Source organism: Neoarius graeffei, chromosome 3 (assembly GCF_027579695.1).
Source record: "Neoarius graeffei isolate fNeoGra1 chromosome 3, fNeoGra1.pri, whole genome shotgun sequence".
NCBI lineage: Eukaryota > Metazoa > Chordata > Actinopteri > Siluriformes > Ariidae > Neoarius > Neoarius graeffei.
The window spans coordinates 117,444,884-117,472,185 of record NC_083571.1 but is presented as its reverse complement, the minus strand read 5'-3'; the positions used below and the strand labels follow the sequence as shown (position 1 = coordinate 117,472,185).

The 27,302-nt window shown below is 45.8% G+C and overlaps 1 long non-coding RNA gene across 2 annotated transcripts in view; it reads right to left on the bottom strand.

Moving 5' to 3' along the window:
- The window catches only part of LOC132883886 (uncharacterized), a 50,066-nt gene extending 23,037 nt beyond the window's left edge, over positions 1 to 27,029 (bottom strand). Inside the window, exons 1-2 of one of the 2 annotated variants that reach the window (XR_009654408.1) lie at positions 26,967 to 27,029; positions 5,628 to 5,735 (exon numbers count right to left, since the gene is read on the bottom strand). This is a non-coding gene — a long non-coding RNA (uncharacterized LOC132883886). Of the gene's footprint in view, positions 1 to 5,627; positions 5,736 to 11,954; positions 12,119 to 26,966 lie in introns of those variants that run through there. The other variant, XR_009654407.1, reaches the window with a different exon arrangement.
- Positions 27,030 to 27,302: the final 273 nt, after the last annotated feature.

Genomic DNA, 27,302 nt, shown 5'->3' with positions numbered 1-27,302 from the left:
CCATTCACACTCACATTCACACCTACGCTCAATTTAGAGTCACCAGTTAACCTAACCTGCACGTCTTTGTACTGTGGGGGAAACCGGAGCCTCATTTGAACCTGCAGTGTAAAAAAAAAAAGTCTATAGGCTTGAGAACATCTGCAGACTTGCTGTACTTTCTCTCTCTTTTTTTTTTGAAGGTGCTACAATTTGAGACATGAATGTGCAGAGAGCATTTCCTCCCACTTTAAACGTATTGTATACCAACCTGTCAGTCAACACTTAATATCTTTTATGCAACACAGGAACTGTTCGACTCAATTTATGACTCCATGTATGTTTTGGGGCCGTCCCTTTTATCACTTAAGTATCGTAGCTCAAAGCAAAAGTGTTTCTCACTGCTTCCCCCGCCTTCTTTCTTTTGAACGGTGACACTAATGAAACTGTCGAGCACAGCAATCTTTTTGTTTTTTGCTGAATCGAAAGTTTTAAAAAAAAGACCAATTCACAAGAAATATAGTTATTTCTTCTGAATGAATGTATGAATTTCCAGTTTTTTTCCCCTGCAGTGACACAATATGATGAAGCTGTTACTTCTGACTGTTCTAATAGATAAGATCTGTTGACACTCAGAGGAACTAACTCCGTGCACACAGTATAAATTATTTGTGACTTGCCAATGTGAGCGTGCCATAATTTCTCCTCTTTCTGTGTAAAGTGGGTGGGGCTAATTTTGTTTAAAGTTTGCAAGGGCTGTTTCACAATCAGGGTCCACAATAGCCCGTTATGTTACATTACAGGTTTTTAGCAGACGCTCTTACCCAGAGCAATGTACAACATACCCAGAGCAGCCTGGGGAGCAGTTAGGTGCCTTGCTCAAGGGCACTTCAGCCACTCCTACTGGTCTAGGGAATTGAACCAGCAACCTTTTGGTTCCAAAGCAGCTTCTCTAACCATTAGACCATGGCTTCTTGAAAAATCAAACCTCAGATTTTTCTGTATCTCTGCTGCCAAAAATGACCTTTTGAGATGGAAATTAACTGCAGAATTTCAGAGCTACAGGTCAGATACTGGGCGTGTGACTTGTGGTGAGAAGGCAGCATATAGCATGTTTCTAAACTTGACCCTCTTTCTTATAGTCCACTAGAGTAAGGGATATAAAATGGAAAACTGTTGAAATGGATGTGATTTTTAAGTACAAATTTTCAAGTCCTGTGCAGTAATGTTTGTACACGGTGGTATCTGTAATAACAACTGAAGTGGTGACGATCCTCGTGGTTTTCCAGAGAGGACAGTTTTTGATGGACTCATATTTCAACCACATGTGAAGCTCTGCTGCAAATGAAATGTGTCTCACATCTGTTTCAAGTCCTCTTTTTTTGTTTTTCTTTTCTTACTGTGCAACAAGAGTATTCTATTTCAAAAGAGACAAATATTTTCTTAAGAAATCATTTACAACCTCATCGTATGGAGAGTGTTTTCCAGTGAGGATATTTTTGATGGACAAAGGATCCTGTCGGAGGCACTTTGTTTAAAAAAATAACTTTCACTTAAATATCTTTCTATTGTGAATGAAAGTACTGTATACATCCCAAAGTAAAACCTAGTTAGTGCTAAAAAATGTTTTTCTGAATGTAACCAGTAAAATCTAAGTGTAAAAATGAAAGTAGAATTAGATGAAATGACCACAAGGTCAAAACTGAGCCACATTTGACGCTTAAACATATTTATAAGACCTTATAAGAGACATTAGTGCTGTAGGTAGGGCTGGTGTGTCCCTGTAAAATAAGATATAAGAAACTCCTGTATATACACAGTATATTGGACTGAGTTGTAGGAGATAGTTGGTGGTATTTAAAGACAACCATCATTGTGAAACAGCCCACAAAAGCTTTACCCAAGGTCTGTGAGTCAACCTGGAGAACCTAGCTGTTATACCCTGCTGTGATAGTCTAATAATTATTGTTAATAGACAGCAAGTTATTATGTATGTTAATATGTTTTGTCTTTGGGAGTCACTATGATTAGCCAGTATTTATACAGTTGTGGTCAGAAGTTTACATACAGTGACATGAATGTCATCTTGGATATGAATGTCATGGCAATATTTGGGCTTTCAGTAATTTCTTTGAACTGTTCCTTTTATGTGGCAGAATGATTGTACAGCATACAGCTTTAATTAAAAAACACTATAATTTGGTGCACAAGTTTTAATTTTCTTTAGGTTTTCTGAAATCAACATAGGGTCAAAATTATACATACAGGGTCAAAAATTTACATACGCTCACTTAGATTATTCATTCAGAGGTGCTGAAACTTTCAAAATGTCTGTTATCTTGCCAAGGCCAAGGTCTAATTTCCTGTTAGTCATCATGATTCACTACAGCTGGTAGCTTCTCTGTGCCTTCATAAAAAGGGTTTGTTTACAGCACTCACTGGATTAACCAACACACAGTAAAATGGGAAAGTCCAAGGAGCTCAGTGCAGATCTGAGAAAGAGGATTGCAGATATACACAACTCCAGAATGTCTTTTGAAGCCATTTCTAAACAACTGCAAATTCCAAGATCAGTTCAAACAATTGTATCCAAGTTATTGTGAGGTGTAGTCACTTTGCCAAGCCACTTTGCTTCAAGAAAACCCAAACTGTCACCTCAGCTGAAAGGAATTTGGTTTGGATGGTCAGGAACAACCTGGGAACCACCATGGCACAGGCCTGCCATGAACTGGAAGCTGATGGATCACTGTCTACAGTTCAGTTCACCATGGACTAAGAGGCTGCTATCCAATAAATAACCCTCTGCTCCAAAATTGACACCTTCAAGCTTAACTAAAGTTTGAAGCTGACCACACGGACAAAGAAAAAGCCTTCTGGAGGAAAGCTGTATGGTCAGATGAGACAAAGATTGAGTTGTTTGGCCACAATGATCACCTTGTACAGAGAGACACTGTACCAGCTGGTGGTGGTGGTAGGATCATCATGCTCTGGGGCTGTTTTGCTGCCAGTGGAACTGGTTCATTGCACAAAGTGGATGAAATAATGAAAAAGGAGGACGACCTCAGAATTCTTCAGCATAAACCATCAGAAACTTGACCAAAACTTGGGACTTGGGAGTTACAACAGAACAATGAACCCAAACACGCATCAGAGCTGGTTGTGGAGGATAAAGCAGGTGAACATTAAGCTTAACACAAGTCCTGATTTCAACTCTATTGAAAATATATGGACCGGGCTTATAAGTCGAATCCATGCCAAGAAAAAAAAATTAATCGAACTCTACCAATTCTACCATGAAGAGCCGTGAAATATCCAACCAGAATTCTGCCAGAAGCTTGTTCATGGTGAACAAAAATGTTTGGTCAAGGTGAATCTTGCGAAGAGACATTTTACCCGAATATTAGGTGTGCTGTATGTATATTTTTAACCCTGTATGTATAATTTTGACCCTGTGTTGATTTCAGAAAGCCCAAAGAAAATTAAAATTTGTGCACCAAATTCTAGTGTTTTTTAATTAAATATGTATACTGTACAATCATTCTGCCACAGAAAAAGAACAGTTCAAAGAAATTACTGAAAGCCCAAATATTGCCATGACGTTCATATCCAAGATGACATTCATGTCACTGTATGTAAACTTCTGACCACAACTGTAGCTGTTGTGGGAGACATGGACACATGGACAGCAGGATGTCAATCATGTCACAAGGTACAATATTAGGCCATGCCCATTCAAGTCTGATTCGTGCCCTAATTTTAAGGACTCGTGATTTGACTTGGACTTGAGCACTGAGGACTCGGACTCGTACATTAACTGCATTCGGACTCATAAATTGAAGACAAGGACTTAGATTTTTTCTTTATTTTTTGTAACATGCCATAATAATTTGTCATAAGATATTTATATTTACATTAATTTTTATACTAATTTGGTGCAAGAGAAGCGCATTCACCTGTTCATACGACATGTTCAGGAACAAACTAACGTTAACGGCGCTAAAATGCCTGGAGAGATGCCGCTAGGATTGTCTGTGTTGCTTATACAGACTTCTCGTGCAGTGGGAAAAAATGCACTGCTGTGTGTTCCATATGTAGAAGAACTATTGAGGAGACGACGGGGACGACCTCGAACTTCAATCGTCATTTGGCGAGACTCCACCCAGAGAAGGAAGTGACACGCTATGTTCAGTGCTCTGTTGATAGTGGGCAGGGCTTGTTTGCTGAGTGATGAACTAGCTAGTGTTAACCCTCTCTCATGTTATTTGCCCTGTTGATAGTGGGCGGGGCTTGCTGAGTGATGAACAAGCTTTTTATCTGTAGCCTGTTCACTAAAATGGGCCAGTCGAGCAGGAACATTAGTCCGACACAGTAGCAGAGATGCTTTCACATAAAGGCAGCAACAGACACCGTCACATGGTGCAGTTGGAGTCTTGCTCTTAGAGAATCCCGTTGCTAGCAGTATAGAACCTAGTGCTAGCAATCGAAGGCTTGTAAACATTTCCATGGTAACAGCAAGCTCCTCCAAATCAGACACTGCAGTCAGAAGTGTAGCCTCGTGCTTCTAAATGAAACCACGATTAAAACAAAGTGTTTAGAGACTAGTTCTAAGGAATGACAATTTCATTTATGCATTATGTTGTTGTTCATACGGTTTTCTACTACTACAGGAATACTATTAAACTAGCAGATGTAACATAATTCAATAAATAACCACCTACATGGACGAATGTTAAGCTTTCAACGTTAAGCTTTTCACACAACTCAAAGCTATCAATGTGTTTTAGAGTGTGTGTGTGAGAGACAACTGTATCATTTCTGTTGGACTCAACTCAGATCAATAGTGGACTTGACTTGGACTCGACTTGAAATTTTCTTTAATGACTTAGACTTAAACACTGGGGACTTGAGATTGGACTCAGACTCGAGGTTTAGTGACTCGACTACAGCACTGCACCCATTAAGACAATTTTCACGTCAGTCTGATTTAGTAGCTGTTTGAGATCTCTAGCCGCTTTATCCTGTTCTACAGGGTCGCAGGCGAGCTGGAGCCTATTCCAGCTAACTACGGGCGAAAGGCGGGGTACACCCTGGACAAGTCGCCAGGTCATCACAGGGCTGACACATAGACACAGACAACCATTCACACTCACATTCACACCTACGCTCAATTTAGAGTCACCAGTTAACCTAACCTGCATGTCTTTGGACTGTGGGGGAAACCGGAGCACCCGGAGGAAACCCACGCGGACACGGGGAGAACATGCAAACTCCACACAGAAGGCCCTCGCCGGCCACGGGGCTCGAACCCGGACCTTCTTGCTGTGAGGCGACAGCGCTAACCACTACACCACCGTGCCACCCCATAAAACTAGATAATATTTAATAAATATTAAGTACATCTGGTATCATACAACATTTTAATATTTTACCATATGTTCCTTAGAAACATCTGCCCTGAACAAATAGCTTATTAAAGTTTATATTAAGCGAGATCATCCTGCCATCCAAGATTTATTTTGGAATTAAATTCTGAGTTTGTTTATGTATATATTTATCTATTTATTTATTAGTTTAATCTAAATGAAACCCTTGGTCTGTTTTCTCTTTGGTTAATGGTGTCCTGCAGTTCTACAATGTCATTCAGCTACCTGATCATAGTGATGCAGTGGGATGTAACCCTCGCGTCATCTCTGGGGGTGGGGGGTGAAGAGAGCAGTGCTTTAGTCCTTTAGTCTGTCCAGTTCTCATCTCCTCATCTGTAAATAATGTTCAAACAGATCAGCTTTTGAAGCTTCAAAAGCTTCAGATCATCTTCATCAGAAGCTTTATTCCCACCATCAATAACATTGTAGATTGCTAAATGACCGAGTCAAATCTCTGACATAACTGTGCTGTAGAAGTACATTTTGAAATTTTCAGGCTATTTGCTGTCTCCATCCTATACAAGATTTCACATTAATATGATGTTGAATATTGCTAGAAAACCGTGTGTGAGGAAAGAAGCACTTCCTGCCTGCTATCACTTTTTTTTTCTTGGCGTTTTCTCCTATTAGACACCATTCTACAGTAAAGTCCTTCAATGATGACAGCATTGCACATAACCACTAACTTCTCACAGGAATAACAAAAATAAAATAATGCATAGACAAACAAATTAGAACCAGATCACTGAAAGCATCACAAACATTTCAATATAAACATAGTTAATGTGTTTCCGTGTACAGCTTTCCTTTAATGATGTCTAAACGATTCACAAGGTCTCCACTTCACTGGCTGTGTCTTCTTTTTTTTTCCTTCCACACATTAAGGTATGACGTCGAATGTTTGAGTTCCTGACTCTCTTGCTCAGAGTACCACTGAAAGGGTCGAAAAGCAACACCAGCACAGATGTTTACTCCAAATAACTGTCACCAGTTCAGAAGTTCCACTTTTCAGCTTGCAAAGACGGCTTGTGAAGAGAGCTGAGCTTCCAGTGCAGCGGCAGCCAAAGTCACAGGGGCAGAAATAGTACGAGGGATTAGAGCGCGAAGGACAGCCCTGAGTATTCACGCTTGGCACTCGCAAGACAGCCACCAGTACAAGTGAGGTTTTTTTTTCCTAATGCATTCCATTTAACTTTAATTACTCAAATCTCTGTGAGGGCACACAGGAAGAAAGGCTCTGCGTTTTGCGCGGAACAGATTACCCCACTGGCCTGCCAAGTCGGCGCATAGCTGCATCATAAGATAGAATTCAAATTCAAATGTGGGGCTAAAGAAAATGCAGCTGTCACCCCTCTGGCCTGCGAAGACCCCAGTGGATCAAAGATGAGCTGTCCTCCGTCTCTGCCTGCACAAAAATGATCAGTTCTGCCTGTGCCAGTGTCTCATCTCGCACTGCTTCTCCCCATGAGGTTCATAATCCTTCACTACTTGCCACACGGTGACAACCTGAATAAAGGTATTAACCCTGAAAAATAATTACCAATTAGATCTGAGAGGAGAACGGCAGCAGGTAGCTGGCTGAGACAACACAAGGTTCTCCTGCTCAGAGTTATAGATAAGTGCACACACACACACACACACACACATATATATATATATATATATATATATATATATATATATATATATATATATATATATATAAAACCCCGATTCCAAAAAAGTTGGGACAAAGTACAAATTGTAAATAAAAATGGAATGCAATAATTTACAAATCTCAAAAACTAATATTGTATTCACAATAGAACATAGACAACATATCAAATGTCGAAAGTGAGACATTTTGAAATTTCATGCCAAATATTGGCTCATTTGAAATTTCATGACAGCAACACATCTCAAAAAAGTTGGGACAGGGGCAATAAGAGGCTGGAAAAGTTAAAGGTACAAAAAAGGAACAGCTGGAGGACCAAATTGCAACTCATTAGGTCAATTGGCAATAGGTCATTAACATGACTGGGTATAAAAAGAGCATCTTGGAGTGGCAGCGGCTCTCAGAAGTAAAGATGGGAAGAGGATCACCAATCCCCCTAATTCTGCGCCAACAAATAGTGGAGCAATATCAGAAAGGAGTTCGACAGTGTAAAATTGCAAAGAGTTTGAACATATCATCATCTACAGTGCATAATATCATCAAAAGATTCAGAGAATCTGGAAGAATCTCTGTGCATAAGGGTCAAGGCCGGAAAACCATACTGGGTGCCCGTGATCTTCGGGCCCTTAGACGGCACTGCATCACATACAGGCATGCTTCTGTATTGGAAATCACAAAATGGGCTCAGGAATATTTCCAGAGAACATTATCTGTGAACACAATTCACCGTGCCATCCGCCGTTGCCAGCTAAAACTCTATAGTTCAAAGAAGAAGCCGTATCTAAACACGATCCAGAAGCGCAGACGCCTTCTCTGGGCCAAGGCTCATTTAAAATGGACTGTGGCAAAGTGGAAAACTGTTCTGTGGTCAGACGAATCAAAATTTGAAGTTCTTTATGGAAATCAGGGACGCCGTGTCATTCGGACTAAAGAGGAGAAGGACGACCCGAGTTGTTATCAGCGCTCAGTTCAGAAGCCTGCATCTCTGATGGTATGGGGTTGCATTAGTGTGTGTGGCATGGGCAGCTTACACATCTGGAAAGACACCATCAATGCTGAAAGGTATATCCAGGTTCTAGAGCAACATATGCTCCCATCCAGACGACGTCTCTTTCAGGGAAGACCTTGCATTTTCCAACATGACAATGCCAAACCACATACTGCATCAATTACAGCATCATGGCTGCGTAGAAGAAGGGTCCGGGTACTGAACTGGCCAGCCTGCAGTCCAGATCTTTCACCCATAGAAAACATTTGGTGCATCATAAAATGGAAGATACGACAAAAAAGACCTAAGACAGTTGAGCGACTAGAATCCTACATTAGACAAGAATGGGTTAACATTCCTATCCCTAAACTTGAGCAACTTGTCTCCTCAGTCCCCAGACGTTTACAGACTGTTGTAAAGAGAAAAGGGGATGTCTCACAGTGGGAAACATGGCCTTGTCCCAACTTTTTTGAGATGTGTTGTTGTCATGAAATTTAAAATCACCTAATTTTTCTCTTTAAATGATACATTTTCTCAGTTTAAACATTTGATATGTCATCTATGTTCTATTCTGAATAAAATATGGAATTTTGAAACTTCCACATCATTGCATTCCGTTTTTATTTACAATTTGTACTTTGTCCCAACTTTTTTGGAATCGGGGTTGTACACAGCAGCACACGTTCCTGTTGCAATATCAAACCAACATGATCTAATGGGTTAGGTTTAGGTTTTAGGGTAGACCACCTTTCGGATTTTTCAAGCATAGGTCATAAAAAAAATTTTCCCGACACCCAATTATTTTTGTTTAGTGACTGAAAGCTACTGAATTCGAATCACAGACTTCCAATTTTATTAGGTTATTTAAAATAGAACAATTAATGAATTTAGAACCATGCAGCCTTAAATTCGCCGCTATTTTTTCCTGCTTCCCCATGACCCAATTCAAGATAATACGTCATGCATCCCGTGGTGGGCTTTCCCCGTTCACGCAAGGCATTGTGGGATACAAATTTGAAACAGGAAAGAAAAATGGAGGACGTGAGTGTGCAAATGAAACATGAAAAACTGACTACAGTAACGGAAAGCGAAAAGAAAAGACGTTATGTTATATATGAAGGAAAGGAAACGCAGGACCAAACTAATAAATATGGGCGCTCAGCGAGCACCTCGGTGTGATCAGCTGTTCGTTTAGCGACAGAATGATGGAACTGTCAGTGCACGCTCAAAGGGAAACCTGTAGATGGCAGTAATGCAACACTGTGGATGCCAGCTGCTGTAAAACCCAAAAGAAGAAGAAGAAGAAGAAGGTAAACCTGCGCATGCGCACACGGACTTCCTCTGTCTGCTTGACTGCGAGAAGCGAGCGATTTCATGCACATTATTTGCTTTAATCCCCTCAAATTAAATAACTTCCCAGCCACAGAATGGCCTGATATTTTGTGAGAGATTACAGAAATAAACGTAAATCACAATGACCACATTTCAGGGTGGCACGGTGGTGTAGTGGTTAGCACTGTCGCCTCACAGCAAGAAGGTCCGGGTTCGAGCCCCATGGCCGGCGAGGGCCTTTCTGTGCGGAGTTTGCATGTTCTCCCCGTGTCTGCGTGGGTTTCCTCTGGGTGCTCCAGTTTCCCCCACAGTCCAAAGACATGCAGGTTAGGTTAACTGGTGACTCTAAATTGAGCGTAGGTGTGAATGTGAGTGTGAATGGTTGTTTGTTTCTTTGTGTCGGCCCTGTGATGACCTGGCAACTTATCCAGGGTGTACCCCGCCTTTCACCCATAGTCAGCTGTGCTAGGCTCCACCTTGCCTGTGACCCTATAGAACAGGATAAGCAGCTACAGATGATGGATGGATGGATGGACCACATTTCAGAGGGAACTAAAATTTCACCGATTTTATGAAATCGAAAGGCTGTCTTGCTTCACAATAAGGGGCAGGTTGTAATTGTTCTAGTCTTTCTCAAAGGCACAAAGACTTGAGCTGGTGGCTGACTGGCACAGAACTTCAGTGGTAGTTGTCTAAAAAAAATAGAAAACCAAAAAGTGCAAGGGGCGGCACGGTGGTGTAGTGGTTAGCGCTGTCGCCTCACAGCAAGAAGGTCCTGGGTTTGAGCCCCGGGGCCGGCGAGGGCCTTTCTGTGTGGAGTTTGCATGTTCTCCCCGTGTCCGCGTGGGTTTCCTCCGGGTGCTCCGGTTTCCCCCACAGTCCAAAGACATGCAGGTTAGGTTAACTGGTGACTCTAAATTGAGCGTAGGTGTGAATGTGAGTGTGAATGGTTGTCTGTGTCTATGTGTCAGCCCTGTGATGACCTGGCGACTTGTCCAGGGTGAACCCCGCCTTTCGCCCGTAGTCAGCTGGGATAGGCTCCAGCTTGCCTGCGACCCTGTAGAAGGATAAAGCGGCTAGAGATAATGAGATGAGATGAAAAAGTGCAATATTGCAGAAAGACATTCCAAATCCAATACTATTGCACTAAATAATATGTAAAAACAGTTGCCTTTGTGGGGCGGCACGGTGGTGTAGTGGTTAGCGCTGTCGCCTCACAGCAAGAAGGTCCTGGGTTCGAGCCCTGGGGCCGGCGAGGGCCTTTCTGTGTGGAGTTTGCATGTTCTCCCCGTGTCCGCGTGGGTTTCCTCCGGGTGCTCCGGTTTCCCCCACAGTCCAAAGACATGCAGGTTAGGTTAACTGGTGACTCTAAATTGACCGTAGGTGTGAATGTGAGTGTGAATGGTTGTCTGTGTCTATGTGTCAGCCCTGTGATGACCTGGCGACTTGTCCAGGGTGTACCCCGCCTTTCGCCCGTAGTCAGCTGGGATAGGCTCCAGCTTGCCTGCGACCCTGTAGAAGGATAAAGCGGCTAGAGATAATGAGAGAGAGAGAGTTGCCTTTGTGATGGTACCAGCGTCAGTATACACTATACACTATAGCTAAAAATTTGTGGACATCTGACCATACAACATTTCAGCAGCAGTTTGGGGAAGGTCTGATGGTCAAGTTTCCACAAGCATTTGGCCATATACAGTAGTGTATATAATAGAGGTGTGCATCAGGAATTGGCTCCTATAGGACCAAAAAATAAATAAATCAAGAGACCAGGTATTTTTCACTTTCTTGGTTTTGTAGGAGTGCATGGTCAGATATGAAGTTTGCCTTCTCAAAAGTGTAGAGGTTATTATAACAGCTAAAGGGCACTAATTCCTGAATGGGGCTTTCCAAAAGCAGAAGACCTTTATTTTCATCACATGTACACTCAAGCTATGTTACAGCACCAAGGGAGCAGTTGGGGGTTCGGTGCCTTGCTCAAGGGCACTTCAGCCATGATACAGAGGGAGGGGAAAGTGCTGTTCATTAACTCAACTCCCCTCACGTTTTTCCCGCTGGTCCCGGGAATCGAACTGGCGATCCTTTGGGTCCATGGCTGCATCTCTAACCTTCAGGACATGGCTACCCCCTGTGAGTGTTATGGTTGGGCATCCTCAGACTATGCAGTTTGGAACATGGCCAAAATACCTAGCTTAGCTAGCAAATAGCCTGCTTGGAATTTAAGAAGTCTATAGCTAGTTAAATCATGAGATGTTTATGTGTATGTGTGTACACTGTTGAGGGTTTACTTCCATATTCCTTCTCCTGCACTGCATTGTTTAGCTGACCAGTCAATCGGCAATCTCTCCAACCGGTAACATCATTCACCCTTAAACTTCTGAATTTGTTCGCTGATATCAATAACGCAGGGCACACTAACACTACAAAACCTCTAACCAATGGTGAACCATAGACACTCCGTCACATATGAAGGCCATTATTCAGGTTGGTGTGTTGACTTCAAAAGTTTGTCTTTCCTCCTCCATGTGTGCACTTTTTTTAGTCCCTGAGTTGTGTATATACAGAGAATGACACTGTTTACCTTAAGCTAAACAGACTAGTATGCTGCCAGACCCAAGCAGCTAATCCCGCCATCCTGCACCACTGAATCCAGGTAAAGTGGTCTTAAATCCACAGCTGCTTATTTCTCGCTTCTCGCTGGCCCTGCGTTCAGTTAAGCCTCAACTATCAGTCCAAGAAAGGATCAGGGTTCTAGATCCGCTTGGAAAGCGCAGACTGGCAAAGGACCAGTTGTTTGACAAGTTAATCTCGTCTAAACTGAGGAAGGAGTGAACTGACATGTGACTCACGGCAGCACTCCCACAGACAGTCTGAGATTTCTCACTGTGCACACAGCAGGCTTGGACAGGGACGGCAGAGCAGAGCTTCAGATAAAGACGAATTCTCAGGAATATTATTTTCAGCCAAGTCAAATTGATGACACAAGAAAAGAGTTTATAAGAGAAAGAGTTAATAACATTTGAAGGTATGCAGCAAAAATGATTAGCATTAAATATAAATCCACAGCATGAAGTTAGTGATACAGATATAGTATACTGCAGGTATCAAGAGATCTACAGGCTCATCACTCATCACAGTGTGGTCAAGAGTAAAATTTTCCACAAGTGTAGTCCATCTAGCCAAGACATGCTTCGTGTCTGAGGTTTGCTTCTTTCGTTTTTGCACAAGCGCTAACAAGTACAGGAAGCTTATGGGTAACAGACTGACTCCAAGCAAATGGCACAATGTGTCTCAATCAGACTTGTGTCTGTGTGACAGTGTCATCTATTAAAATGGATGAAAAGGTTTTGCAGACTTAAAACAGAAGTAGCAGCCATCTTGAAGCAGAATCCCTTTCTTCCTCAGTGCACAGTTTGGTATCAGTCCACACAAACATCAGACTTTGGTAGGTGCTGTGACTCAAAGCTTTTATTTATTTATTTATTTATTTATTTATATTTTTGGCAGGTGGGTAGTCAAACATTTATTGCACTCATTTATTATTATTATTATTATTATTATTATTATTATTATTACATTTCACTATTTTATTTTTGACTGCCTTTTTGTGGCAGTTTATTTTGGACCGCTTTTGGGCTTTCTTTTTATTTTTTATTTTATTTCACACTGGAAAGTAATTTGAGCTGCATTTGAAATCTATAAGTCTTGTTTGCTACATTAGCCTTGTAGCTTCAGTACAAAACTAAACAAGCAAACTTTAGACACCTTGGCTGAACTACATTTGGCTGGCAAATTTCACACCTTTTAAAAAAAAAAAACTTGATGAAGAGTGCATTTTCCTGCTCATGTGTCGCTTCTGACAGTCTCTTGCTGAAGATCAGTGTTATGTCTTCTGCGCAGTCAGACCGAGCATTCACAGCAGGCTCAAATTGCTATTACAACGCTTGCATATCATATATTCAGTTTATGCTTGGGCAATAACAACTTGTGAACATGATCTCATCATCTTGAGACATATCGCAGTCTGTGATGGCTTCCCTGAAAACGCAGTGCTAATTTCTATAATGGTCACAAATAAAACTTAAACATCTGACCAGATCTGTCTGATCTTTCATATCTCAGGGCTTTGGCACACACGCAGGTATAATAACACTCCCATATTGAGCAATTTACAGTCCTTTGTGCAACCTGGTTGTGTTCGCTTCTTGACCAACAGCAAGCGGCTTCTTGAACCGGTTTCATTCAGGATTCTTTGAGCGTTGGTGCCAGCCAGTGAACCATCCCTCATTTCTACTAGTTTTGAGTTGAACCGTTGTAATCAAGCATGCGTCATCAACAAGTGGGTTGCATAATGTGCAACGGAATTAAACAGTAGTAACAAGATGGCGGCGGCACGGTGGTGTAGTGGTTAGCGCTGTCGCCTCACAGCAAGAAGGTCCTGGGTTCGAGCCCCGGGGCCGGCAAGGGCCTTTCTGTGTGGAGTTTGCATGTTCTCCCCGTGTCCGCGTGGGTTTCCTCCGGGTGCTCCGGTTTCCCCCACAGTCCAAAGACATGCAGGTTAGGTTAACTGGTGACTCTAAATTGACTGTAGGTGTGAATGTGAGTGTGAATGGTTGTCTGTGTCTATGTGTCAGCCCTGTGATGACCTGGTGACTTGTCCAGGGTGTACCCCGCCTTTCGCCCGTAGTCAGCTGGGATAGGCTCCAGCTTGCCTGTGACCCTGTAGAAGGATAAAGCGGCTAGAGATAATGAGATGAGAACAAGATGGCGGATCACACTGATTACCTGTAAACTTTTGTTCTGTTTATTGCAGCTATGGGGGAAGCCATGGCCTAATGATTAGAGAAGCAGCTCTGGGACCAAAAGGTCACTGGTTCAATTTCCTGGCCCAGCAGGAATGGCTGAAGTGCTCTTCAGCAAGGCACCTAACACCAGGCTGCTCTGGGTGTGTTGTATGTTGCTCTGGCTAACAGCGTCTGCTAAATGCCTGTAATGTAATGTTTGTTTTCATTTGAAAACAATCACGGACCAACTACTAATGATAAAAAAGTGTAAAAATTCCCCAAAATAATGACACACCCGCTGATGTCTTCATGGTTCGCACTGGAAAAAAAAAACAACAGCTATTGTGGCTTCTTGAACCAGTTCCATTCAGGATTCTTTGAACCTTGGTGCCAACTAGTGAACCATCCCTCATTTCTACCAGTTTTGAGTTGAACTGTTTGTAATCAAGGATGCATCATCAACAATCAGGTTGCACAATGTGCAACGGAAATAAACAGTAGTAACAAGATGGCGGCTCGCACTGATTACCTGTAAGCTTTTATCCTGTTTATTGCAGATATTTATTTTAATTTCAAAACAATCATGGACCAACCACTAATGATAACAAGATGTAGAAACCCTCCAAACTAATGACATGAAAGTCTGTCAGAGGCTTGGCGTATTGCGCCGCTTTAAGCATCAGGTACAGCTTAGCGCTCGCTTGACACTTTACAATAGCCTTATATTCCCGTTTTTTGATTATACTGATTTAGCATGGGGTGATAAAAAATAATGAAGTATGCATGCAACACCTTCAAATATTACAAAATAATGCTGCAAGATCTATTTTAGACCAACCTAAGGATTTTTCTGCCATTCAAGGTTTTAACTTAATTTGTTAAAATGGGAATCTCTAGCTATCTGCCACCGCCATCATCATTGTATAGCTGGATATTTTTTTTTTATTTTTTAATTCATTTAGCCTTTATTTAACCAGGTTAGTCTCATTGAGATCAAGGATGTCTTTTACAAAAGAGACCTGGCCAAGACAGCAGCAACACAGATAGAATAAAATAATAGACAACACATAAATTAGCTACAATAAAACTTACTCATATAAAAAACACTTGCACACAGAGAGCCTGGCCTCCAAAGTTTTCATTTGTGCTTTAAATTCAGTCAAGGATACAAGGTTTTGAAGTTGAAGTTTAGATTGTAAATTGTTCCAAGCATCAGATGCCGAAAACCTAAAAGCTTTCCTTCCTAATTCAGTTCTTACTTTGGAAAAAAAAATTGCAAAATGTCCACAGAGCGAAGATTGTGACCTCTTTGTTTGCATTTTAAAAGAGATCAGTAAGAGGGAATTTTGCCCAGAATGGTTTTGTAGATGAACGCATACCAGTGACTGAGGTGATGAGCTCATAAGGATGACCAATTCACTTTAGAGTAGAGAACACAGTGGTGAGTCAAAGACCCACAGTTTGTAATAAATCTCAGTGCCCCATCCAGCATGCGAAGACAATGAGCAGATGCATTCATATACAACATATCTCCATCATCAATAACGGGCAAAAAGTCAATTCCACCAGTTTCTTTTTAGCATGAAAAGAAAAGCAAGAATTGTTTCAATAATAAAATTCTTATAAGAGCTTAATTTTTTTTTTTACAACATACTGAATGTGCTCCTTAAGACAACTGGTCATCAATTAAAAATCCTATATATTTAAAAGTAGAATCAAAGAATAGAGCAAAAATGTGAACCTGCTCTTCCCCCTTCTGAAAGACAAACACATACAACGAAAAGTGAAAATATGCATATATAAGACCATCCTACGACCAATACTAGGTTACGGCTGTGAAGCATGGACCCTTACATCAAAGACCAAGAGTAGGGTGCAGGCAGTGGAGATGAGAGTTCTTAGAATGATCAAGGATGTAACCAAACTTGACAAAATCAGCAAGTAAAAAATTAGACAAGAACTGGGTGTGGAAAGTGTCCTCACTTTTGTGGAGTGTGCCCAACTTAGGTGGTGAGAATGGAGGACCAACGAATACCAAAGAAATGGTTCATCTGGAAACCTACGACTAAAAGACCTGTAGGACGACCAAGAAAGAGATGGATCCAAAACATTACTGAGTCACTCACAGCAAGATTGACATCTTTAGACTCTGTAATGGAAGCTGAATTATTTAAACTTTGGGATAAATGGAAGAAGCTTATCTGCTGACAGGTGCTAGGCCTATCAGGAGTTGGGTGAGGGATTTAAAAGTAGATACCAACTCTATTTGTTGACGATTTCTCGTTAAAATTTTCTCAGACAGTGCTGACCTTGCTGTTTTTGAAGTGCTAAGAACATGAGCTTTGTTTTCTCTGCATTTAAAACAAGTTGCAGATGACAAAGCTGTTCCTGTACTCTATAAAAGGAATGTTGAAGATACTCGAAAGCCTTTGCAGAAGTGGGTACGGAGTGGTAGATGAGTGTCATCAGCATAAAAATTAAAAGCTGAGTTTGGAATATTCTGTCCAAGGTTAAATACTAGTGCATCTCAAAAAATTAGAATACCATGAAAAAGTTCCTTTTTTTCATAATTTAATTCAAAAAGGTAAACTTTCATATATTCTATATTCATTACATGTACAGTGAAATATTTAAAGCCTTTTTTGTTTTAATTTTGATGATTATGGCTTATAGCTCATGAAAATCAGAAATCCAGTATCTCAAATTATTAGAATATTCCCTAAGATCAATCAAAAAAAGGATTTACAATACAGAAATGTCTCTTCTTGTCTTGTCTCGTCTCGTCTTCTTCCGCTTTATCCGGGACCGGGTCACAGAGGCAGCAGTCTAAGCATGGAAGCCCAAACTTCCCTTTCCCCAGACACCTCGGCCAGCTCCTCGGGAAGAACACCGAGGCGTTCCCAGGCCAGCCGAGAGACATAGTCCCTCCAGCATGTCCTGGGTCTTCCCCGGGGCCTCCTCCCGGGGGACATGCCTGGAACACCTCCCCAGGGAGGCGTCCAGGAGGCATCCGAAAGAGATGCCCGAGCCACCTCAGCTGATTCCTCTCGATGTGGAGGAGCAGCGGCTCTACTCCGAGCTCCTCCCGAGTGACTGTGCTTCTCACCCTATCTCTAAGCGAGCGCCCAGCCACCCTGTGAAGGAAACTCATTTCGGCCGCTTGTATCCGCGATCTTGTTCTTTCGGTCATTACTCAAAGCTCATGACCATAGGTGAGAGTCGGAATGTAGATCGACCAGTAAATTGAGAGCTTCGCCTTTTGGCTCAGCTCCTTCTTCACCACGACGGACCGGTAAAGCGACCGCATCACTGTGGAGGCTGCACCAATCTGCCTGTCGATCTCACGCTCCATCCTTCCCTCACTCATGAACAAGATCCCGAGATACTTAAACTCCTCCACTTGAGGCAGGACTTCTCCACCAACCTGAAGAGGGCAAGCCACCCTTTTTCGGTCGAGAACCATGGCTTCGGACTTGGAGGTGCTGATCCCAGCCGCTTCACACTCGACTGCAAACCGCCCCAGTGCATGCTGGAGGTCCTGGTTTGAAGAAGCCAACAGGACAACATCATCCGCAAAAAGCAGAGATGAAATCCTGTGGTTCCCAAACAGGATTCCTTCCGGCCCCTGGCTGCGCCTAGAAATTCTGTCAATAAAAATTATGAACAGAACCGCTGACAAAGGGCAGCCCTGCCAGAGTCCAACATGCACTGGGAACAGGTCTGACTTACTGCCGGCAATGCGAACCAGACTCTTGCTCCGTTCGTACAGGGACCGGACAGCCCTTAGCAAAGAGCCCCGAACCCCATACTCCCGAAGCACCCCCCACAGAATACCACAGGGGACATGGTCGAATGCCTTCTCCAGATCCACAAAGCACATGTGGACTGGTTGGGCAAACTCCCATGAACCCTCGAGCACCCTATAAAGGGTATAGAGCTGGTCCAGTGTTCCGTGACCAGGACGAAAACCGCATTGTTCCTCCTGGATCTGAGGTTCGACTATCGGTCAAATTCTCCTCTCCAGTACCCTGGAGTAAACCTTCCCTGGGAGGTTGAGAAGTGTGATTCCCCTATAATTGAAGCACACTCTCTGGTCCCCTTTCTTAAAAAGAGGGACCACCACCCCAGTCTGCCACTCCAGAGGCACTGTCCCCGACCGCCATGCGATGTTGCAGAGGCGTGTCAACCAAGACAGCCCCACAACATCCAGAGACTTGAGATACTCGGGGTGGATCTCATCCACCCCCAGTGCCTTGCCACCGACGAGCTTGCAAACCACCTCAGAGACTTCGGCTTGGGTAATGGACGAGTCTACCTCTGAGTCATCAGCCTCAGTCTCCTCAATGGAAGACATGACGGTGGGATTGAGGAGATCCTTATTCCTTCCACCGCCCAACAATATCCCCAGTCGAGGTCAACAGCTCCCCACCCGCACTGTAAACAGTATTGGCAGAGTACTGCTTAACCCTCCTGAGGCGCCGGACGGTTTGCCAGAATTTCTTCAAGGCCGACCGATAGTCCTTCTCCATGGCCTCCCCGAACTCCTCCCAGTTCCGAGTTTTTGCCTCCGCAACTGCCCGAGCTGCAGCACGCCTGGCCTGCCGATACCTGTCAGCTGCCTCAGGAGTCCTGGAGGTCAACATGGCCCAATAGGACTCCTTCTTCAGCTTGACGGCATCCCTTACTTCCGGTGTCCACCACTGGGTTTGGGGATTGCTGCCACGACAGGCACCGGAGACCTTGTGGCCACAGCTCCGAACAGCCGCGTCCACAATGGAGGTAGAGAACATGGTCCACTCAGACTCAATGTCCCCCATCTCCCCCAGAAGCTGGGAAAAGCTCTCCCGGAGGTGGGAGTTAAAGACCTCCCCAACAGAGTGCTCGGCCAGACGTTCCCAGCAGACCCTCACCATACGTTTGGGCCTGCCAGGTCTGTCCAGCTTCCTCCTCCACCAGCGGATCCAATTCACCACCAGGTGGTGATCAGTTGGCAGCTCAGCCCCTCTCTTCACCCGAGTGTCCAAGACATAGGGCCGGAGATCAGATGAAATGACAACAAAGTCTATCATCGACCTCCGACCTAAGGTGTCCTGGTGCCACGTGCACTTATGGACACCCCTATGCTCGAACATGGTGTTTGTTATGGACAAACCGTGACTAGCACAGAAGTCCAATAACAAAACACCACTCGGGTTCAGATCGGGGAGGCCGTTCCTCCCAACCACACCCCTCCAGGTGTCACTGTCGTCACCCACGTGAGCATTGAAGTCCCCCAGTAGCACAATGGAGTCCCCAGTCTGAGCACCCCTCAGTACCTCTCCCAGGGAATCCAAGGCCGGATACTTTACACTGCTATTCGGCCCGTAGGCACAAACAACAGCAAGAGCCCTCTCCCCAATCCGAAGGTGCAGAGAGGCGACCCTCTCATTCACTGGGGTAAACTCCAACACATGGCGGCTGAGCTGGGGAGCTATAAGCAAGCCTACACCAGCCCGCCACCGCTCACCATGGGCGACTCCAGAGAAGTGGAGAGTCCAGCCCCTCTCGAGGAGCTGGGTTCCAGAGCCCAAGCTGTGCGTGGAGGTGAGCCCTACTATCTCTAGCCGGTACCTCTCAACCTCCCGCACAAGCTCAGGCTCCTTCCCCCCCAGCGAAGTGACATTCCATGTCCCAACAGCTAGCCGCTGTGTCCAGGGATCAGGTTGTCGAGGCCCCTGCCTTCGACTGCCACCCAATCCACACTGCACCAGCCCCCTACTGCTACCTCTGTGGGTGGTAAACCCACAGGAGGTCGGGCCCACGTCACCTCTTCAGGCTGAGCCCGGCCGGGCCCCATGGGCAAAGGCCCGGCCACCAAGCGCTCGCATGCGAGCCCCAACCCCGGGCTTGGCTTCAGGATGGGGCCCCAGCTGCGCCGTACCGGGCGACGTCTCGGTCCTTGGTTGTTGCTCCATTAGGCGTTTTGGTGAACTGCTCTTGGTCTGGCCTGTCACCTAGGACCTGTCTGCCTTGGGAAACCCTGACAGGGGCATAATGCCCCCGACAACATAGCTCCTAGGATCATTCAAGCACACAAACCCCTCCACCACAATAAGGTGGCAGTTCTAGGAGGGGTACAGAAATGTCCAACTTCTGAAAAGTATATTCATTTATACACTCAATACTTGGTTGGGGCTCCTTTACCATGAATTACTGTATCAATGCGGTGTGGCATGGAGGTGATCAGTCTGTGGCACTGCTGAGGTGTTATTGAAGCCCAGGTTGCTTTGATAGTGGCTTTCAGAGTATCTGTATTTTGGGGTCGGGTGTTTCTCATCTTCCTCTTGACAATACCCCATAGATTCTCTATGGGGTTCAGGTCAGGCAAGTTGGCTGGCCAATCAAATACAGTAATATCATGGTCAGCAAACCATTCGGTAGTAGTTTTGGCACTGTGGGTAAGTGCTAAGTCCTGCTGGAAAAGGAAATCAGCATCTCCAAAAAGCTCATCAGCAGATGGAAGCATGAAGTGCTCTAAAATCTCCTGGTAGATGGCTGTGTTGACTTTGGACTTGATAAAATACAGTGGACCAACACCAGCAGATGACATGGCACCCCAAATCATCACAGACTGTGGAAACTTCACACTCGGCTTCAAACACCTTGGATTCTGTGCCTCTCCACTCTTCCTCCAGACTCTAGAACTGTGATTTCCAAATTAAATGCAAAATGTACTTTCATCTGAAAAGAGGACTTTGGACCACTGAGCAACAGTCCATTTCTTTCTCTCCTTAGCCCAGATAAGACACTTCTGACATTGTCTCTGGCTCAGGAGTAGCTTGATATTAGGAATGCGAAAGTTGTATCCCCTTTCTTGAAGATGTCGGTTCGTGATGGGTCTTGATACACTGACACCAGCCTCAGTCCACTCCTTGTGAAGCTCTCCCAAGTTCTTGAATCAACTTTTCTTGACAATCCTCTCAAGACTGCAGCCATCCCTGTTGCTTGTGCACCTTTTCCAGCCACCCTTTTCATCAATGACCTTTTGTGGCTTACCCTCCTTGTGGAGGGCATCAGTGATCATCTTCTGGACAACAGTCAAGTCAGCAGTCTTCCCCATGATTGTGGTTGTGTGTACTGAACTAGACCAAGAGATACACTGTGGTCATACTGTTTTACTCAAACTCGAAATGAAATATTCTAATATTTTGAGATGGGTTTTTTTATGTTTTTGTACTGTATGCCATACTGATTTAAATAAAAAAATACTTGAAACATTTTAGTTTATCTGTAATTAGTCTATAATATATAACATTTTGACTTTCTTAAATAACTGATGGAAAATATTGAACTTTTTCACAATATTCTAATTTTTTGAGAGGCACTAGTATATATAACCTTGGACAGAATATTCTAACCCCTTTATGTACTTGCAATAAATCCGAGGTAGAACCCTCTATCTGAACAGCCTTGGTTCTGCCTGTGAGACAATTTGCAAACCACTTAACTACTTGTTTAGAAAAAACAGTAGATGTAAGAAAATCAGTTAAAGTCATGTGATCAACAGTATCAAAGGCTTTAGAAAAATCTAGAAACAAAGAAAGACATTGCTTGTTATCAAGAACTTCTGTTATATCATTAATGACCTTCATGGCAGCAGTAGTAGGACTATGATTTTTTTTTTTTTGCGTAAATCTGACTGAAATGGTGACAGAATAGAGTTGGGAGCAATCTGTTCTATACTTGTTCACTGACAAGAGATTCAAGCACCTTTGCCAGAACAGAGAGTTTAGAGATAGGTCTATATTTATTTAAAATAAAATAAAAAATGAAATAAATTTTAAAAATTGTATAATTTTATTTTATATAATTTGTTTATTAGATAGATATGATTATATATGTGCAGGACCTCTTTGAAAAACACCATGGTGGTGAGAACGTCCTTGTAAATGTTCCCTGCGTGTGGGTGGAGCACAGAGGATGGCAGGACAGAGATCAGGTTGAACAGGAGGCTTTATTGCCACACTTTTCAGTCTGACAATTAAATAAGCAATCAGAGAGACAGAGACACACACACACTGTAGTCTCCTCTGGGGAAGCTCCCTTCCACTCTCACTCTCCCTCCTTAAATAGGGCGCGGTCACTGGGAAGACACACACAAACACAGGTTAATTGCCGTCAGGTGTAGTGATTCTGCCACTTACCTTCCCTGACTCCGCCCTCCTGTCACAGATCAGCGCTTGACCACGCCCCCGCTGCCACATACCCCCACCGCCCGACTCAGGCCGCGTGGCCATCCGGCCTGCAGCCGACTCCCCCCCCCCCGACGGGAGAGGAAGTCCGCCACGACCATCTGCACCCCCAGCCTGTGGACCACCTTGAAATTGAAGGGTTGGAGTGCTAGATACCAACGGGTGATCCGCACGTTGGCATCCTTCATGCGGTGGAGCCACTGGAGGGGCACGTGGTCCGACCAGAGGGTGAAAGGGCACCCCAGCAGGTAGTAACGGAGGGCGAGGATCGCCCACTTGATCGCTAGACACTCTTTTTCAATTGTGCTGTAGCGCCCCTCATGCACTGACAGCTTCCTGCTAATGTACAGGACGGGGCGGTCCTCTCCCTCCACCTCCTGGGACAAAACCGCTCCCAGCCCTCTGTCTGACGCGTCGGTCTGCAACACAAAAGGGAGAGAAAAGTCAGGGGAGTGTAATAGTGGCCCCCCACACAGTGCAGCCTTTACCTCAGCGAAAGCCCGCTGGCATTGCTCCGTCCACTGGACCGGATCTGGTGCCCCCTTTTTAGTGAGATCAGTCAGCGGGCTGGTGACGTCCGAATAATTAGGTATAAACCTACGATAGTAGCCAGCCAGCCCCAGGAACTGTCTCATCCCCTTTTTGGTCTTGGGCCTCGGGCAGGCTGCAATTGCTGCTGTCTTGTTAATTTGGGGACGCACCTGCCCGTTGCCCAAGTGGAAGCCCAGATACCATACTTCCACTCGCCCAATCACACACTTCTTCGGGTTGGCTGTGAGACTCGCTCGCCTCAGCGACTTAAGGATGGCCCTCAGGTGTTGTAAGTGCCGCTGCCAGTCATTACTATAAACGATGATATCATCAAGATATGCGGCCGCATAGGTGGCATGGGGGTGGAGGACCCTGTCCATCAGCTGCTGAAACATAGCGGGCGCCCCAAACAGCCCAAAAGGAAGTGTGACAAATTGGTGCAAGCCGAACGGTGTGGAAAAGGCCGTTTTTTCCCAGGATAATGGAGTCAAGGGGATCTGCCAATATCCCTTCGTCAAATCCAGTGTCGAATAAAAGCGAGCCGTGCCTAGTCGATCGAGCAACTCATCAACCCGAGGCATTGGGTATGCGTCGAATTTAGACACCACGTTGACTTTTCTATAGTCCACACAGAACCAGACCGACCCGTCGGCCTTGGGGACCAAGACCACCGGGCTGCTCCAGTCACTGTGGGACTCCTCGACGATGCCCATTTCGAGCATGGTCTGAAGTTCTTCCCGAACCACCTTTTTTTGTGTTCGGGTAGCTTGTAAGGGCGGCTATGCACTGCCACCCCCGGGGGCATCTCTACTGTATGTGGTGCTCTATGAGGTTAGTGCGGCCGGGCAGGGGTGAGAACACATCCGAAAACTCGGCCTGCAACTGGGCGACCTCCGTGAGTTGGGTCGGGGAGAGGTGGTCTCCACAGGTTACCGGAGAGGTACGTGATGCCAGTGTTCCTTTTTGAACCTCTGGCCCCAGCTATGCCTTCTCCGGAACCACCGACACCAATGCCACGGGGACCTCCTCGTTCCAGAGTTTAAGCAGATTGAGGTGGTAAATCTGTAGCACCCCACCCCTGTCTGTTCGCCTCACCTCATAGTCGACGTCCCCAACTCATCGTGTGACCTCAAAGGGTCCTTGCCACTTGGCGATCAATTTGGAGCTCGACGTGGGCAACAGTACGAGTACCTTATCTCCCGGAGTGAATTCTCTAAGGTGCGTACCCTTGTTGTACAGGCAGGCTTGCCGTTCCTGGGCCTGCCGCAAATTCGCCTGAGTTAGGTGGGTGAGCGTGTGGAGTTTTGCGTGCAGGTCCATAACGTATTGAATTTCGTTTTTGCTTTGTGAAGGTCCCTCCTCCCAATTTTCCCGCAGCACATCCAGGATGCCGCGCGGCTTACGCCCATATAATAATTAGAACGGGGAGAACCCCATGGAGGCTTGGGGGACCTCTCGCACTGAGAACAACATGGGTTCGAGCCACTTATCCCAATTACGTGCGTCCTCACTTACGAATTTTTTGATAATATTTTTGAGGGTGCGGTTGAACCGTTCCACTAAACCGTCCGTTTGTGGGTGATACACACTGGTGCGGACCGGCTTAATCCCCAATAACCCATACAGTTCGCATAGTGTTCATGACATAAATGTAGTGCCTTGATCAGTCAGAATCTCTTTCGAGATTCCAACTCGGGAGATGACGCAGAAGAGCGCCTCTGCAATACTGCGTGCTGAGATATTGCGCAGAGGCACTGCTTCCGGGTATCGTGTTGCATAGTCCACCAGAACTAATATAAAGTGGTACCCTCGTGCTGACCGATCTAATGGCCCGACGAGATCCATCCCAATTCTCTCAAACGGGGTCTCGATTAACGGAAGAGGGTGCAAAGGCACTTTTGAAATGGCTGCTGGATTTACTAACTGGCATTCGCGGCATGCCGTACACCACCTACGAACATCGCCGCGAATCCCCGGCCAATAGAATCGGGCCATTATTCGGGCTAGTGTCTTATCCTGCCCTAAGTGTCCAGCCATGGGATTAAAGTGAGCCGCCTGGAATACCAATTCCCGGCGGCTCTTCGGAATTAAAAGCTGTGTGACTGGCTCTTTCGTTTGAGTGTCCTGCGTCACTCGGTATAATCTATCCTTCATAACTGCGAAGTAGGGGAAGGATGGGGTGGCGTTCGGCTGGAGCGTTTGACCATCGATTACTCTCACTTGGTCAAATGCATGTCGCAGAGTCTCGTCTCGCGATTGTTCTAATGGGAAATCCGCGAGGGATTCCCCAATAGAGAGAGGAGGAGCCGGCGGCTCCTCACTCTGACGCGGAGATGACATAGACGGCTCTGTGACAGCTGCTCCCGCCAAAGCGACACCGGGACCTCCCCCTGTCAAATGGCAGGACCCACTCTTTACTAGGCGTGTCATTAAACCCCGAAATCCCGGCCAATCAGTCCCCAAAATCAAAGAGTGGGTAAGGCGAGGATTAACCGCCGCCTTCACTATAAATTTTTCCCCTCTGAAAATAATGTGGACCGACACCAAAGGGTAGCGGTGAACATCCCCATGCACACACAACACCTTCACCCCCTGTGCTCCCCCCAATGCCTCGTTTTGCACCAGGCTTTGGTGAATTGAGGTCTGGTTACAACCAGAATCCACCACCGCCTGACATGTATCCCCTTGGATACTCACCAGTATGCGATACGCTCCGGCCCGATCGAGGGCGGCCTCTGGCGCATTGGGGATCCGAACCACCGTGCCCACTTCCATTGCCGTGCACTGTTGTTGAAGGTGGCCCGGCTCCCCGCAGCGCCAGCAAACCGGCCCAGGCTTTCCCTCTGCACCGGTGTTCTGGGGCTCACTCACCTGAGGGGGGGGAGAGACAGACACAGAAGGGAGAAACGGGAGGGCACCGTGGGTGCGGCGGGCCGGCTGGGGTGGAGCCGGCCCCCGTCTCCGCGGTGGGGGAATGGGGCGAGGATGGGACACAGAAGGAGAGAGAGAGAGAGAAGAGGAGAGAAGGGTCGACGTCATCTGCTGTCCTGCCGCCGGAACAGCCGCCAAATGATCCTCCACCAGCTCGACTGCCTGATCCAGCGAAGCCGGGTGGTGGCACTGGACCCACTCCGCGGTTCCTGCTGGTAAGCGGGCGATGAACTGTTCCAGCACCACCTGGTCGATGATCCCCTCGGCGTCATGATCGTTGGTCCTCAACCACCGCCAGCAGGCGTCCCGGAGCTGCTGGCCGAACGCGAACGACCGGCCGACTTCCTCCAATCACAGAGCGCGGAAGCGCTGGCACTGTTGTTCAGGTGTGTGCCCCACGCGCTGGAGGACTGCCCGGCGAAGGTCCGCGTAGGCCAGCCAGCGGTTGGCGGGGAGCTGTAGTGCGGCCAGCTGTGCCTCTCCCATTAGGAGGGGGAGAAGGCGCGCCGTGCACTGCTCCATCGGTCACCCCGAGGCTTCTGCAACCTGTTCAAACAGCGTGATGAACACCTCGGGGTTGTCCTGCGGGCCCATCTTGGTGACAGTGAGGGGAAACGGGCCCGCGGCCGGAGCGCTGGTGGACCCCGCCGACGCGAGGAGGTGCCGGAACGCCTCACGGTCTTCCTGCTGGGCCAGCACCAGGGCTTCGATGCGCCGCTCTTGTTCCTTCCGGAGTGCGACGAGCGCCTGGTGCTGGCTTTGCTGAGCCGTGGCGAGGGCGTGGACCAGGTCGGCGAACGGGGAGGATTCCATGGGGCTGCTTGGTTGGTGCTCCACTTTCCCGGGTTTCGGCACCACTGTAAATGTTCCCTGCGTGTGGGTGGAGCACAGAGGACGGCAGGACAGAGATCAGGGTGAACAGGAGGCTTTATTGCCGCACTTTTCAGTCTGACAATTAAATAAGCAATCAGAGAGACAGAGACACACACACTGTAGTCTCCTCTGGGGAAGCTCCCTTCCGCTCTCACTCTCCCTACTTAAATAGGGCGCGGTCACTGGGAAGACACACACAAACACAGGTTAATTGCCGTCAGGTGTAGTGATTCTGCCACTTACCTTCCCTGACTCCACCCTCCTGTCACAGACCGGCGCTTGACCACGCCCCCGCTGCCACAGTCCTGTTATATTGTTATAAATAAATGCACACACACACACACACACACACACACACACACACACACACACACACAGATGTCTTCATGGTTCGAACTGGGAAAAAAAAACCAGCTATCTTTTGGTTCCAGCTAGGAATCAGCTTCTCAGTTTCCGAACCAATTTAGGTTTTGGTCAAAATGCTTTTGGTTCAAACCTGTTCCCTGCTGTTGTAAATGAGATTAAACCTTTCCTCTTTATTAATTAAAAAACTGTTTAATTCTCATGACATTTCCCCAG